Genomic DNA, 13,887 nt, shown 5'->3' on the forward strand with positions numbered 1-13,887 from the left:
GTAAGGTGAGATTTACGGAGGCATAAAGGTGCAAAGGGAGTTGGTGATTAGAGTGGAGGACCCAACTGGTAACTTGCTGCTGAAAATCTCTTTCATTGATCTTTCACTTTTAAAATATGAAATGTCTGAGTTACTTCCCTAGTGTGTGCAAATACGCGTGTTTCACTTTTAAAATTCCTTAATCACATCATGTGTTTGTAAAAGGTCCCTTTCTGCAATGAGAATTTTAAAAAAGGAAACCTAACATTCAATTTCAGTGTTTTCTCAAAACACTTTCTAATTCTCAAAACGCTTATGTCTACTTGCATGTTTCTGAGTTCCTGTCTCCGATGGATTTTTCAGATGTGTTTTATGTTGTGTTATGATGTTTCTAATTTGGGTGATGAAAGGTTAAAAGATACGCCTGTATGAAATTACCCAGTGGCTCTTGTGAACTAACATCATATCTTATTGAGTATGATCACTCTGTCATTTGCTTTGGCTACAGCAAAGCTTTTAGATACAGGAGGACTAAGTTGGGATCCCCAGAGCCTACTGCAGAACTTGAAGGGGGGGAAAAAGACATAGTTTCCTTGCCTAAGACTTGCTAGCCATGTGTAAAGAGACGATGCTCTGGAAAATCTTGTTTTTCTTTGGCTGCCCTTTAGTCAGATCTTCTCACTGCTGGCGTTGTGCAGAGTCAGCTTAAAAGGTGTATTTAGCATTGAGGGATTTGGTAAATACTGCTTTATTGTGCTTCGTTCTCCCTACAGGGCATTCTGAAGAGATGAATAATAAGTGTGAACAGGAAGAGCAAGTTTCCAGTCCTGTCAAATTAATTAGAGCAGTGTAGAATGAAGTGAGGTTTGCTGTTAGGTAGGTTGAAAACAGGCAAAGGGAATCACTCAGGCATATACAAAAATGTTACCCCACTTCTATTATTATTGTTTTCTTTTGAATCAGATATAAAATGTAGCTGTCTTTTGTTATCCACAACAAAACCTCTCCCAAATACTGGGCATATAAATAAAATAAGCTGGATATGGAGAGCTATTGCCCTGCTGTGGCAAAAGCAAAATTTGCCAAGTGATGACTCTGTCCCTATAGCTGCTGTTTGAGAAGTGTTTCCTTACAGTTTTAAGGGAATTGGCGACATCCAAGCTCCATGTCATTTAATTCCATGAAGACATTTTAGACCTTGACTCAGCTCCCAGATGTAAAACAGTCCCTCTGATTTGCCAGCCGCCTGCTTCGTAGTTTTCTGAGACTTGCATTTTTCCTTGTAGCAGCCCAAAAAAAGCCATTCTTGGTGTCATACTTGGGCTCTACCTTGTGTCTTTTCCTAAGTCTTTTCAGACAGCCATCAACATAGGAGGTAAAAAAGGGTCTGATCCAAATTCTGCTTGAGTCAGTGGAAAAGATTCCTGCTGAATGAAGTGAGGGCTGGATAAGATCAGTAGACCCTATTTTTTCATTCGCTGCCCAGACAGGAGTGATCTCTGTTGTGAATTTCCAAGCTCTGGTATGAAGTGACTCAAACTCTGAGGCTACTGCTTCTCCTGAAAACTACTCCCCAGACTAAACAGATCATCTGATAAGAAAATTATTCCTCCCTTTATCACAACCCACCTTCTTTACGTCATTCCCTTGGAAAGCCTTGATTTTTATTGTCCCTCAGTTGTGTTTTCACATTTCAAGTGGTAAATAAACATGTAACATATTCCTCCTGCACTTTGCGTTTGTACATATTTAGGTGCTTTCATACTTCCTTCTAACTAAGCCCTTCCAATTTTTTGAGCATTTTATTACTCTTCTGTGACTTCATTCCAATACATAAACCTTTCTCTCACTTGCCTACATATGGTGTCTAGAGATGTGAACTGCTTTACCACAGTATACTACAGCACCTATCCCCACAGACAAGAATATTTGGGTGGGATTCATTTGATCCTTGGCATTAGTCCCCATAGACTACCTTTCAGCTGATAGGGAAAAAAAAGACAGTTCCAGGGCCTAATTTACGTCATCCTAAAGCAGAGGTTTAAAACAGGTCAGACTGTGTCCTAAAGTGCCTGTTTCTCTACTGGGAGACTTATGAGGGAGTCTAGAAGGACTGGTGTGGCTGTGAAGACATCTCCCATCACATGATGTGAGTCACGCCTTTGGAAACGCGCAACTGGAAACGTTGTTCAGAGTGGCTTTGAAAGGGAACAAATGTCATGTCTAACAAAATAAAGCTGTTCTGAAAAACTTATTCCACTAACTCCTTACCCAGGGAGGCTAACAAAAATTAAGCATTTTTATAACCTTGGAAGCTCCCGCTTTGATGTTTTTAGAATGGAAAGTTGTGTTTGTTGCAGCTGTTTGTGTTGAAAAGCATTACAATGAAGATGCACCAGATTTCTAAAATGAATTAACAAAAAATTATGCTGAAACATGAATGAAATGTTTCAGTGTTCCCTGCATCCCATTTGCAGTTTAGCCTTAGGTTTCTGTTTCTGATTTTGGTTGATGGAGAATTTCAAACTTCTTATGCTCAGCCTGCTTCAGGACAAAATCACACTTTAAATTTGGGATTTCCAGCTAAATTGAGATAAGAGAGTTAGCTCCTGCTCCATTCTGTTCTTCATACACAGCCCTCCTCAATCTGTATTTTTGTTTCTCTCTTTTACTCTTAACAGAATACAGGAATACTCACTTCCAATTTTGCTCCACTTACCCTCTTTTTCTGAAGGTGCAATTTAGATGTCACTGTTGGCCTCTGATAAGCAGAGCTTGTTCTCCAGCTGTCCACGTACTGTACTTGACCGCAAGGGTGTCAGGAGGAACACAGGAGGTCAGGGAGAAAATCTCGTCCTTGCACTTTTTGGTCCAAAATTCATCTCGTGAATCAGCGCTGCTCAGCTGACTATTGCTTTGTGCCTCTGAAGAGCTCCGATCTCACCATGGTATGTGCCTGTGCCATATAAAGCCAAGGAGAAGGCATATCACTGAATGCTCTCTCCTTCTTAGGGTGGGTGCAGTGGCATGGGAGTCAAAAATGTCAGCTCATTGAAACAAAACATGATGAAGAGTGCTTCAAAAACTGTGGCATTCCTGCAAGCAGGCTATTACCAATGATTTCCTTTCAGCTCCCTAACTTCAATTTTTGGCAGCTGCTTTAGAGCAGCCAAAGAACTCCTACTCTAGGATCTACAGAGGGAAGACGGTCCACAAAGGGAATAGTTTCGGCACTGGGGACAATAAGAGGTCTGGGGCCTGAGACTTAGAGGCAGACACTCCCTTCTCTTTTTGAGAGAATTTCAAAATGCTTTGGTTTTCATTCCAAATTGGAAAAACCCAGACATTTTACAATTGCAAAACCCTCCATAAAAACTGAATGATCTTTCTCCCCACAGCTCCATCTGAAACAGATGGAAATTTCTTTAGTGAAGTGACCACTTAATTAAAAATATGTGATACCAAATTAATACCATTTCAGCAGGTATTGGGAAGACAAGTGAAGATTGTCCAACCTTCTCCAGGTGTCTAAGACAAGTATCTATTGCTTTTTAAGGTGTCTGGCAGCTGGTAAGTAATTTAAACGATGCTTGTTGGATCCCAAATAGAAGAAATTAATGAACACAAAAGAGCAAGATTTCAATTAAAGTTCATCATGTAAAACAGGCCTCATGCCTTCCCTGACCACAGAGATTAGGTTTTGTGTCTGGAATTGCATTTCATAAACCTCCTCCCTCGACATGGAACATCTGCTCCCTTTAGGACTATTGTTTTACACCCATAAATAAAACATAAAATTACATTTTTGTCACTCTTCAGGCCAGATCTTCAGCTGGCATAAATCAATGGCAAGCAGTCAACCTCAGCAGAGCTCTGCTGACTTAAACCAAATAAGGATCTGGCCCTTGACGCTTTGGTGCTGAAGAAAATAATGGGTCTGGGCAGAGTGTGTGGGACATTGTTTATCAGAGAATTGTGTGAAACTACGTGGAGCAAGTAACCATAAAGCATGATTGATCTCTCCAGCATATTTTAACACTTTTTTTCAGTGTTTACTGAAACCTTTTAGGTAGTGCAGTCTTCTCAGATATCATTTTATGTTTGAAAAGCTTTCTAATTCATAATGAAAAGTTACGTGTCGCTCCAATGAACCTCTAGCTTCAATTACTTGCTGTGCAAATGGTTGGCCTGCATTTTGACCAATGTTTATGGTGCTTGGCAATTTTTCAGTAGCTACTTTACCCTGATATGATTAATTTCTTGCATAATATGAGGTTTTGCATGTGTGGAGCTGAAATAATCCTACTAGGCAGAAGAGAAATAAAAGAGCTTGTGTGTTTCAGCTTTAAAAACATTTGAAACATAACATCACAATTTTAAGCGTGCCAATGATAATACAAGTTAGCCATGGATGAAGACGACCACAAGAGACATGAAGTTCCTGATGGGATTCAGCAGCATGAAAGTCATTACTTGGCTAGTAAGGTCAGCACACTAGATCATAGCTGCGCAGCCCCTGAAGCAGGGAAGCAAGAGTCAAGCCTGGGGCTCATTGTATGTGACTGCAGCAGTAGAAGTAAGAACAGCTACCGGTACTTGTTTGCTTTCTTGAATGCCAAATCCTTCTGTACATGCTAGTCTCCCTTTGCACCAGAAGTGTTAACATGTATTAACTACCCTGAAGTAAATGGAGGTAAACCTTGAACAAACAAATCTCAATTTAAAAATATCTTTAGCTTTAAGCACCTGAGAAATCTCACTGGTGTCATGCTGGAAAGCTAGGTTTGTGCTTTAGCTTCTTTAGCTGGATCAGACTACAGTAGGTGACTAGATAAGCAACATTTGGATCTATGCAACCCTAAAAAGACAAATATTGCTAACAGCTTTTTTTTGAAAGTATTTGAGGAGAATTAGGTACCTAACCCCTATTGCATTCTAAAGCAGAAAGACATTTCCATGGGACCTGGCACCCAGTTCTCTTTGGGCTCTGTAAAATGAGCAATATGGAGCATTATCACCCAAGCTGTCTGCCTGTTTCTGCCATATCAATAGATATATTTGCTATGATTCAATTCATCATTTAGTGTCTTAATGCAAGCACATCCTCTTCAGCGATTTAAGCTAGAATATTGTTCTGTAAACTCAAGAGGCTCTTAGGTGGGCATGTGATCCCACATGCTGATTCATGGGGAAAGTTATCTTCAGCAGAAGTTGCGAAGCAGATCGCTGGAGGTGGTAACCTCTTAAACCACCTTCGAAAGAAGCCCTTAGGTGCCTTCAAAATCCCAACCTCCATATTTTTACTTAATGCAATCACACACTTGTCCCCTTAATAGAAAGTACGTCTACATTGCAAATTCTAGTATAGTGAAGAGGTACTCAGACTAGCTATAAATGAGCTAGCCATAAATGAGCCTGCTTTCTGGCAGGATAAATTACCCCACATGGAGCTAACACTGCCAAAAAGCAGGGTAAATTAGTCCTCTTGGTGTTCTCTACTGTCTCATCTTGACTGCGTCCAGTACCCACAATGGTTCATTTACAGCTAGCTTGGGCATTTCTACATTGTCATGTGGACATACTCAGAGCAATCTTGTTATTATTGCTGCAACATCTACAAGAGCACAGGAACTGAGCCTAATGGGGGTTAGTTACCTTTTACCTTTGCCTTTTAGCTCAGTGCAGAGGGACCAAGTCAGAGTGATAGCACTGCAGCATGACCTTACTGAATGCAGCAGTTATTTCTGCTTACATGAAGGTACACAAATTAGATGGTCATCTTGGGTGATAATGAATACTGAGTCATCCGGAACCCAAGAAATTACTTTATGGCCACAAACATATGCTACAGAGAAGCGTTTGATGCTGAGACTTTTGTGAGATTTTTGCTTTTTAACTTTGTTAAGCCAGCCTTTTATAACACTTTTTGTTTAAAATAAACAGATGATACATGTGGGATTAGTTGACTACCCTGGGTAACTCAGCCAGTATGGTCCTTCAAGTTCTAAAGAGACCAAATCAGCAGCATTACTTAGATTTTAACATTCTTTTTTAATATCTAAAGGCTACGTTTTCATGGATCTCAAACACTTTGAATGGTTTTCAATGAAAAAAATGCATTAAAAAAACTTAAGAAACATGTTAGAAAATTACCTGAATTAGCTGAATTCAAAATGGGTCCTGGGTATCTGAAGCAACATCTAGCCCTGAAATCTGAAGCAACGTGGAACTTCGCGAGGCACCTACATGGACAAAAGAAACGGAAAATTGAGCAAAGATCAATCTATACTTGAAACTTTCAGATACAGATACATTGATAGATAGGAAACGGCTCAGTATAGATACACGTCCACTGCCAGGGAAGTGCTTAAGGCAGGATGGCTTACTTCAGTTAGGTAAAGTAACATAAGCTATGCTAATAAAAGCTGCACCAGTATATCTGCATCTGACAATTAGCACCTACACCAGCACAGCTGGCAAAATCTGGCAAAAAATCACATCTAATTTAATGCACACATGCCAGCAAGACCTCTAACACCAACTCCAGATATATCATGTTAAGAAAATTCTATAAGTTTCAGAAATTAATTTCATCCAATAGTGCATAATTTTACAACCAGATAGTACGACACATGAAAACACACTTCAAATTGATGGCTGACTTATGTGATCTTCCTCGGTACCATGAAGAGTGAAGAAGACAACTTTAAAATGCCCCAGTGCTATCCAGTTTCCCACTCAGTGTTCTGTCTTGTCTAGACTTTGCAGCAAAATGGGGTAGAGCAATCAGCATGTGATGAAATCTCCTTGAAAATGTGAATGCAGCCCTTTCTTTTTCTGTATTTACTTATAGATCAGTGTACCCCTGAAGAACTATAAGCAGCTGAGAGCAAAAAATAAAGGGACCTCTGAAAAGTTTTATGTCCTCCAAACTATAAATGTCAGGTGGAAATACTAGGCAGTTTATTTTTCTGTAGAAATATATCTTTTTTTTTTTCCATGAAAATATTTTCTCTGAAAAAAAAAAGCTAGCTCGTCACTGGCAATTTCATGAAATACATATATAAATTTGCAGCAGTACAGATGAATGCCTTTACTAAGTTGAGTTGACAATATTTTTTTTTTCTCCTGCCCCAAAGAAAATAATGTGTATATTAAAAAGTGCTCATTTTTAGATTTTGGTATTTTGGATTCTTTTTCAGATAGTGGAGGGGTAATGAAAAGGACCAGCCAGAAGTAATGCGCCCAGAGATCTGTATAAAAATCCAGGTAAGGCAAAATTTTGGTATAGCAGCAAAGAACCACAATGGGTTGGGTAACTTCAGGAACAGCATTTGCCAGACCAAGCATTACATTTTTACTGAGCTAAGGGCCAGTGCGTGATGTGAAGCAATGGAGTTGAGCACGTGCGCATGGCTGGGGGGCAAGGGCACACACAACATTTTCTGAAGGTGGGATTCCTCACTACTGTGCTTTCCCTCCCCAATTAAGGGTTGAAACAAGCCACTGCAATCTACTGTATATCCTGGGGAAATGAACGCCCTGGCTGCCTTCCAACTCATATTTCTCTCTTTCTACAGCAAACAAACAATAGGCCAAGTAGGATGTTGTATGTTGCCCTGAAAAAAAAAAAAAAGTGAAGTATTGATAAACTGAGATTAATTTTTACAAAAATGTTTATATCAAGTGCATATGCTTTGCCTCTTGGCCATTATGGAAATGTCAGGGGTTTAATTGGCAGCTGTGAATAGCAGCACCTGCAAACAGCTCAGGGCTTGTTCCTGTGGTCTGGCAACATTCTTACTTTATGCTTTAAATAAAGGCTTACTCACTGAGACAGAAATAACTGACAGTAGATGATTGATGATTGCCCATCACGCAATGGCTGACATCTACCATTCACTGAATCCATTTACAATTTCACTTCCAGATTTCATTAACAGGGCCATGACATCTAGGAACGGGATTGATACAGATGGCAGCTCAGTTACAGAGTTCAGCTGATGCTGAGCGTATGTTAAGCATGGAAAACAGATTACTATGAGCTCCAATCTATCTCATGTGGTATGTTTTGGAAACCCTATCTGTTTACTCCAGGTAACCTTTTATAGTTCTATTTATCCTGCCTAGTTTCAAACCAGATAGCAATTTTCCATAGTGGAGAATTTATAGTGCCATTTGCAACGTGTGTTTATAAAATACTTACTTCTGTGAAATATTAAGACAAGATTTTGGCATTCTAAAGGTTCCTTTTTGCTTAAGAAAGGAACAAAAAATGTGAGCATATAAAACCCGTGATTTCCCTCATCACAAATATCCTCTTCTGAGGGTAACAAATGGCTCACTCCCCACTGCACACCTGCATAGGTCTCAAACCCCAGTGGCCAAGGATCTCAGAGGCAAATAAAGAAGTTTCCAGCCAGAGGGGCCAGTCCCACTTCGCTCAGAACTCCTGCTGACCTCTGCCTGAGATGGGACACAGTGTCCTGCAAATCCTTGTTTCTATCTCGAGCTCATTGGGTTTGGCACAGGCTGTCCTTCAGGAAGGCTGAGGCTCAAAATGCAATTTTCCATTTTCATTAAGAAGCTGGGCCAAATATCAGATCTGATGTTAGTTTTCAAACCCCAGAAAGTCTGGAGCTACTCAGACACAGGATTTCAAGTCAGCTCGCTGTTAGCGTGAGGGACACTTCTAAAATTCAGAGCCCCCTTCAGATTGAGGGCTTAGGCTTGGACACCTTTCCTTTGGTATTTGTGTGGACATCAGTACAGGAGCAGCAGAAAGTGGTGATATTCACCCTAAGCAGCTCTTGACTCTTTAAAGAGTACCAAGAAATCTGAAGGGCCACCCCTGAAATAAAATTATATTCTGTAAAAGTAAACAGTCACAGCCTAGAAAACACTCATAACCACCTATTCTGTGCAAATAAACTGTCTTAACTTAGCCTTAAGGGAGGAGAGTAAGAAATAAGCAGGACAGAAACCAGGTATAACATCTCATCCAAGCAAGGAATAGTGTCACTTAATAGGTTGATGCAACTGTTCTGTACAGCTCAGCAGCTGAAGAAGTGCATGATGTGCAACAGCTCTTTTCCATTATCAGATCTTGCTTTTGCTTTTGTAGCTCAGTTTGTAAATTTTCAGTGCCTTCTCACAGAGCCCTCTCTAGGAATGCACCTCTCTTGGGCAGGTGCTGGAGCAAAGTCTGAAAGCAGGTGGACAACCAGGGCTCTCAGGACAGCTGCCAAAAGCTTCAAGGAGACAGTCTTAATTTTCGCATCAGTCCACGACCTTAATTTTTACATCAGCCCAGCTTTCAAAACCCTGTGAACATACAGCGGATGCTTTATCAGCTGCTCTACCCTTTTTTTCCTTCTTGAAGTCGGTGTAGCTTCACCCTCTCCTACTTTGCCATCAGAAGGGTCTTCTTAAACCCAAATCTGTGCAGTTTCAGCACGAGCCGAAATTTCAGCACGAGCCGAAAGATCGTGCAGTGGAAACTGGTGTTAATGCAGCTCTTTAGCAAGTGCAGAGATAGCCAGTTTCCAGGCTGACACTTGTAATGGCTTTCCAGAAACAGCTCTGTTCCATCTCAAACTTGCTGAGCCAAATCCATTCCTTCCATATTTGAACCAACTTTGTACATTTAAGCCACTACTTCAATCTCCGTACATAATTGCACGCAGTCTTTCTTGTAAAAAATTCAGTGGTTCTTCCCTTTATTATGATCATTTAAGACAATTAAAGGGGATCACACACAAACTCTAGAATTAACATTGTGCAAACATTTATACAGAAGCTAAAGCTAAGACTTTTCCCCCTTTCTAGGTGAAATGTGGAAGATTCATTCCAGAAAAAAAAAATACATTGTCCAGTTTAACTAAAGACAGCATGAAAAGTCTTCCTTTCTACCTCATTTAAAAAAACTGTGATGCCCTTTGTGGAGAAAACACCCTTCTTCTCTGTGTACCTTCTTTTATGTGTGCCATCACTGATGGTAATAGATTACAGTACAGAGGTTTTCCAAGAAATTCCCCTAAAGTTGCAAAAAGTACCTTTCTGTAATATGGTTAAATTCAATGATGCAAAAAGGATTTTTAAAACTTGCCAAAGATACGTGAAAAATGCAGCAACTGTAACAGAAACAGCTATGCTCTGCTTTGGAAATGAGGACCCGTATGCACGAGTTTAAACAGGGCTTTAAAGAGCTAACTTTAGGCACCCCTTTTTTATTCCTGCTTCTGTAATTCTGATTTGGCTGAATGGATCTGCACTGAATTTTTTGCTGTCTAGCATACAGCTGGAGATAGTGGAATATTTTTTGCTATTGTTTGTAAATATCCCGTAAAAAGCACGCTAAGGAGCTACTTCAGCCTGGCACGGAGGTGGGTGGTCAATGCCACCTCCCCACAGCAAAGCCTGGAGGCAGCACTTTAAAGAAAAGCATGTGCCCTGGTGTTCTGTTGAGCAGGGGCCTGAAAATATGACACATGCACCCCAAAGTCAGGAAGAATAGGAGTCCACTCCAATTTTAGATGTTCAAGTGCAGGCATCCAGCTCTAAGCTAGTCATCAGGGCTCTCTAGCAAGTAGACAGAAATAAGTACTCCCAGGCTGTGAATCATCTCTTGCTATGGTAGGCATCTAAAACAGGTCAAATCAGTCATGACCTCCAAGTGCCCGTTTCCTACCACTGACTAGATGAAACATTCAAACGACTGGCTTAGACACAGGCATCTACTTCACTGCCATCTAAAATGACATGAGACGCATCCCATCCATAATAAAACAAAATCTCTAGTGAAACCTTACTCTTGCCCCAAAAGTGGAGAAGTTACAAGTCTACAGATCTTTTTTTTTTCTTTTTTAACTCTTGCATGATCCTCCTTCATCAGTTTTCAGGCAGGAAAGAGATGAAACAGGAGAGTCAATACATTAAATAGTATTGGGAGGATCTCTGCTTCTGTCTTGTAGTTACGTGTAGCCTGGGGATGCTGCAGTGTGGCTTGTAAAGACAGCAAGGTATGTCCAGCAAGAAAAAGCTCAGCTTCTGGGTACAGTGAAGTACTGTCCCAGAGCTTTGCCATTCAATAGGACACAGGCTGCCTTCAATGTGGTTCGAAGCTTTGAGGCAGACCAGCAATGAAGGCAGTTAGAGCTAACCTGCTGGCTTGGCACTGAGGCAGAGCAGGGAGCACACACTGCCTCTCTGCTGCTGATGGAGCTCCTGAGTACAATAATCTCCAGGACATGAGTGATGAAGAACAGCTTGGGATAGTAATATTTGCTACTAGCCTAGCTAGTTCCCTGAGAAAACATCTTAGTGGACTCTTAGGTATTTTGGTTCTTTGTGACTCTGGTGTATTCTTGTCCCCAAATGTCCCTTACAACCCTAGGATAACAGGGGAAGAGACAGATGCCTCCACCAGCACATGCCAAGGACTCCACTTACACCCTTAATTACTGCCTACTTTGACTTGCTCTGCAGAGCCATCAACTTTCCTGTACTGAATATATGCTAGCCAGAGGAGATTTCTGTGCTTAAAATTAAGTGCCTAAATCCATGCATGTGAATTTGGGACAAACATACTCCCAGGGCTACTTCTGAAGGTAAAACCTTCAATGATTTTGATACACTCAGATCCTGCAAAAATGGGCACCATGGGGAAGTCTATTAGAAAAAAAAAAAAAAAAAAAAAAAAGAAAAAAGCCAAAACTTATTTTACACCGAGATGAATGATATGTAATAAATTAAAGCTGTACTCAATGACAAGCATGCAAAACAAACTGCTTTTTTGGCTATACATCATCCATCTGGTGCTCTCCATTAGGCAGGGCTTCTGTGTAAAAGTGGTATATGGTTAGGTAATAAAAGATCAAATCAAAATGCGTACGTGGAAGGGAGAGGGGTAAAGGTGAGACCTGCCACACTCACTGTCACTTTTTGGTTTCTGAGCTCTTCCTTCTGCAATCAGTACACTCCTGCAGCATAATGGGGAATCTGGCACGAAGCTCTATGCAATACGTTTCTTTATGATTACCTAGCAAAATAAAAATGCTGTGTTCCCAGAGCCAAAGAGCACCTCTAGTTTCCACTGAAGTCAATAGAAGCTTTGGGTATTACTTTGAATCCCCGACAGTAGGCTTTTTTAAAATTTTCCATTTTAATTATTTCAAAACTTTAAGAGCTAACTGAAAACAGTCTAAAACGATGTAAAATAAATGGCACTGTAAGATGTGAAAAAAAAGTATTCATCAATATTGGCTAAGGTGCTACTTTTCAGACAGTGTCTCCAGTTGCCTCAAGAGTTCTAACTGGCAATTACAATTGTTTTCAACTCTGTCCCTTATTTTCGTTTAAATAACGATGCATCCATATATAATATAACAAAACACGACACGATCCAAGGTAACCCTGCAGAAATAAAAATGTGCTTTGGATCAGATCCTTGTTATTATATGGATGGTGAACATTTGATCTGTATTTATTGCACTTGGACTGAAGTGTGCAGACGAGTAAGTGTCCTCAGTTGGGCAGTTAGCAGATCTTTACTTATAATTTATAAATAAAGACTATGTTCCCATGAACAATGGCTCAGTGCAGCCTACTAACCATCACCCTTGTGTCACTCCACTCAAATAACCCTCTTTCCTTTTCTGCATGGCTGTGGTTGAATTCTTAACAGGGTTACCCTGTCTCATATCTCAAAGGCACATGGTGTGGCACTCAATTGTTATTTTGAAATGAAGGAGAAAATTGTTTTCACAGACACCAGAAAATATCAGAGATATATCAACTCTGTTTGGGATGTCCCAGGAAAAAACCCAGCTCCTCTAAGGGCGGGGGGGGGAGACGAAAGCGGAAAAAATTGTATTTACACCACTCAGCCTTGTAAAATAAGGGGAATATTCCCCAATTCAGAAAATTTAACCCCAGTTTGCTTCTAGGATAACATTTTTCTTGAAAGGAAAGGAAGCCACTCCACCTCCTCACATCCTGGCTTCTGTTTACGCAGACTTATTGTGCAACTCATCCATGCTGTTGATCCTCTTACGCTCTGAATCATGACATTTGCTTGGATCGTAACGATAAAACCTCATTCATTTCTGGCAGATAAAATCTCTGTTTTCCATGCATGAGGGCAGACAACACAGTAATGAAAACACAGGTCCAAGAGCAAAACACTCGTGAGTTCTTCAGGGCAACACATTGAAAAGGCGGAAAAGTGTGTCAGAAGTGAAAAAAGGGGCCACCAAATGAGTGTAAATAAAATTCTGCTGCACGGCCATTTTTCACTGCCAAGAAGGTGTAAAGAGGCCTCAGTATTAATGAGAATCAAGCCCTGAGGCAGAGAAGACAGATGTTGGCTCATAGCCCACAGATAAATTAATGGCAGATAGCAGAGTAAAGCCTACGATTTACCCCAACAGCATAACTCAACTGATTTTAAGACACCCATATACTCCGAAAGTTGGATCCCAAAGGCAGGAGCCCTTTACACCGCACAGACAAAGTGTGGGTGGAGAACAAATCCCCAAGGGATGAAAGTATCTGCTGCAATCTCCTGCCAGGTCAGCCTCGATAACCTACCAACCACTGAAGTTGAAAGCATCCTTGCAATAAGATCCTGATCGTTTTCTCTGGGTACGAACAACATCTTGTGTTTTAGCTCCTCAGAAAAGTTTTGAGATGACTTATCTATGCCTTTACTCAACTCTCTAAGAATGATCCTGCTGCATAAATTCATGCTGAGGAGAAATTAATAGCCCTTCAGGTGAACTGGAGGTAGCCTTGAATTCTGGAAAGATGGGTTGATCATGACTTTTTAAAATTACAGACAATCCATCCTGGTCATTTGTATATGGTCATATGCAAGAGTTTCATATTTTTACTTTTTTATTAAGAAAG

General features: G+C 40.5%; 1 protein-coding gene across 6 annotated transcripts in view; it reads left to right on the forward strand.

The window, feature by feature from the left end:
• ETAA1 (ETAA1 activator of ATR kinase) overlaps nucleotides 1-13,887 on the forward strand; it is a 67,046-nt gene that overhangs the window by 25,421 nt on the left and 27,738 nt on the right. For 4 of the 6 annotated variants that reach the window (XR_003924616.1, XR_003924623.2, XR_003924615.2 and 1 more), the window contains 2 exons: nucleotides 7,182-7,248; nucleotides 7,910-8,076. The gene's annotated coding sequence lies outside the window, so the exon portion shown is untranslated. Of the gene's footprint in view, nucleotides 1-2,660; nucleotides 2,678-7,181; nucleotides 7,249-7,909; nucleotides 8,077-13,887 lie in introns of those variants that run through there. The other 2 variants (XR_003924618.2, XR_003924619.2) reach the window with 2 other exon arrangements.

The sequence above is a fragment of the Aquila chrysaetos genome, chromosome 8 (assembly GCF_900496995.4).
Source record: "Aquila chrysaetos chrysaetos chromosome 8, bAquChr1.4, whole genome shotgun sequence".
Classification (NCBI taxonomy): domain Eukaryota; kingdom Metazoa; phylum Chordata; class Aves; order Accipitriformes; family Accipitridae; genus Aquila; species Aquila chrysaetos.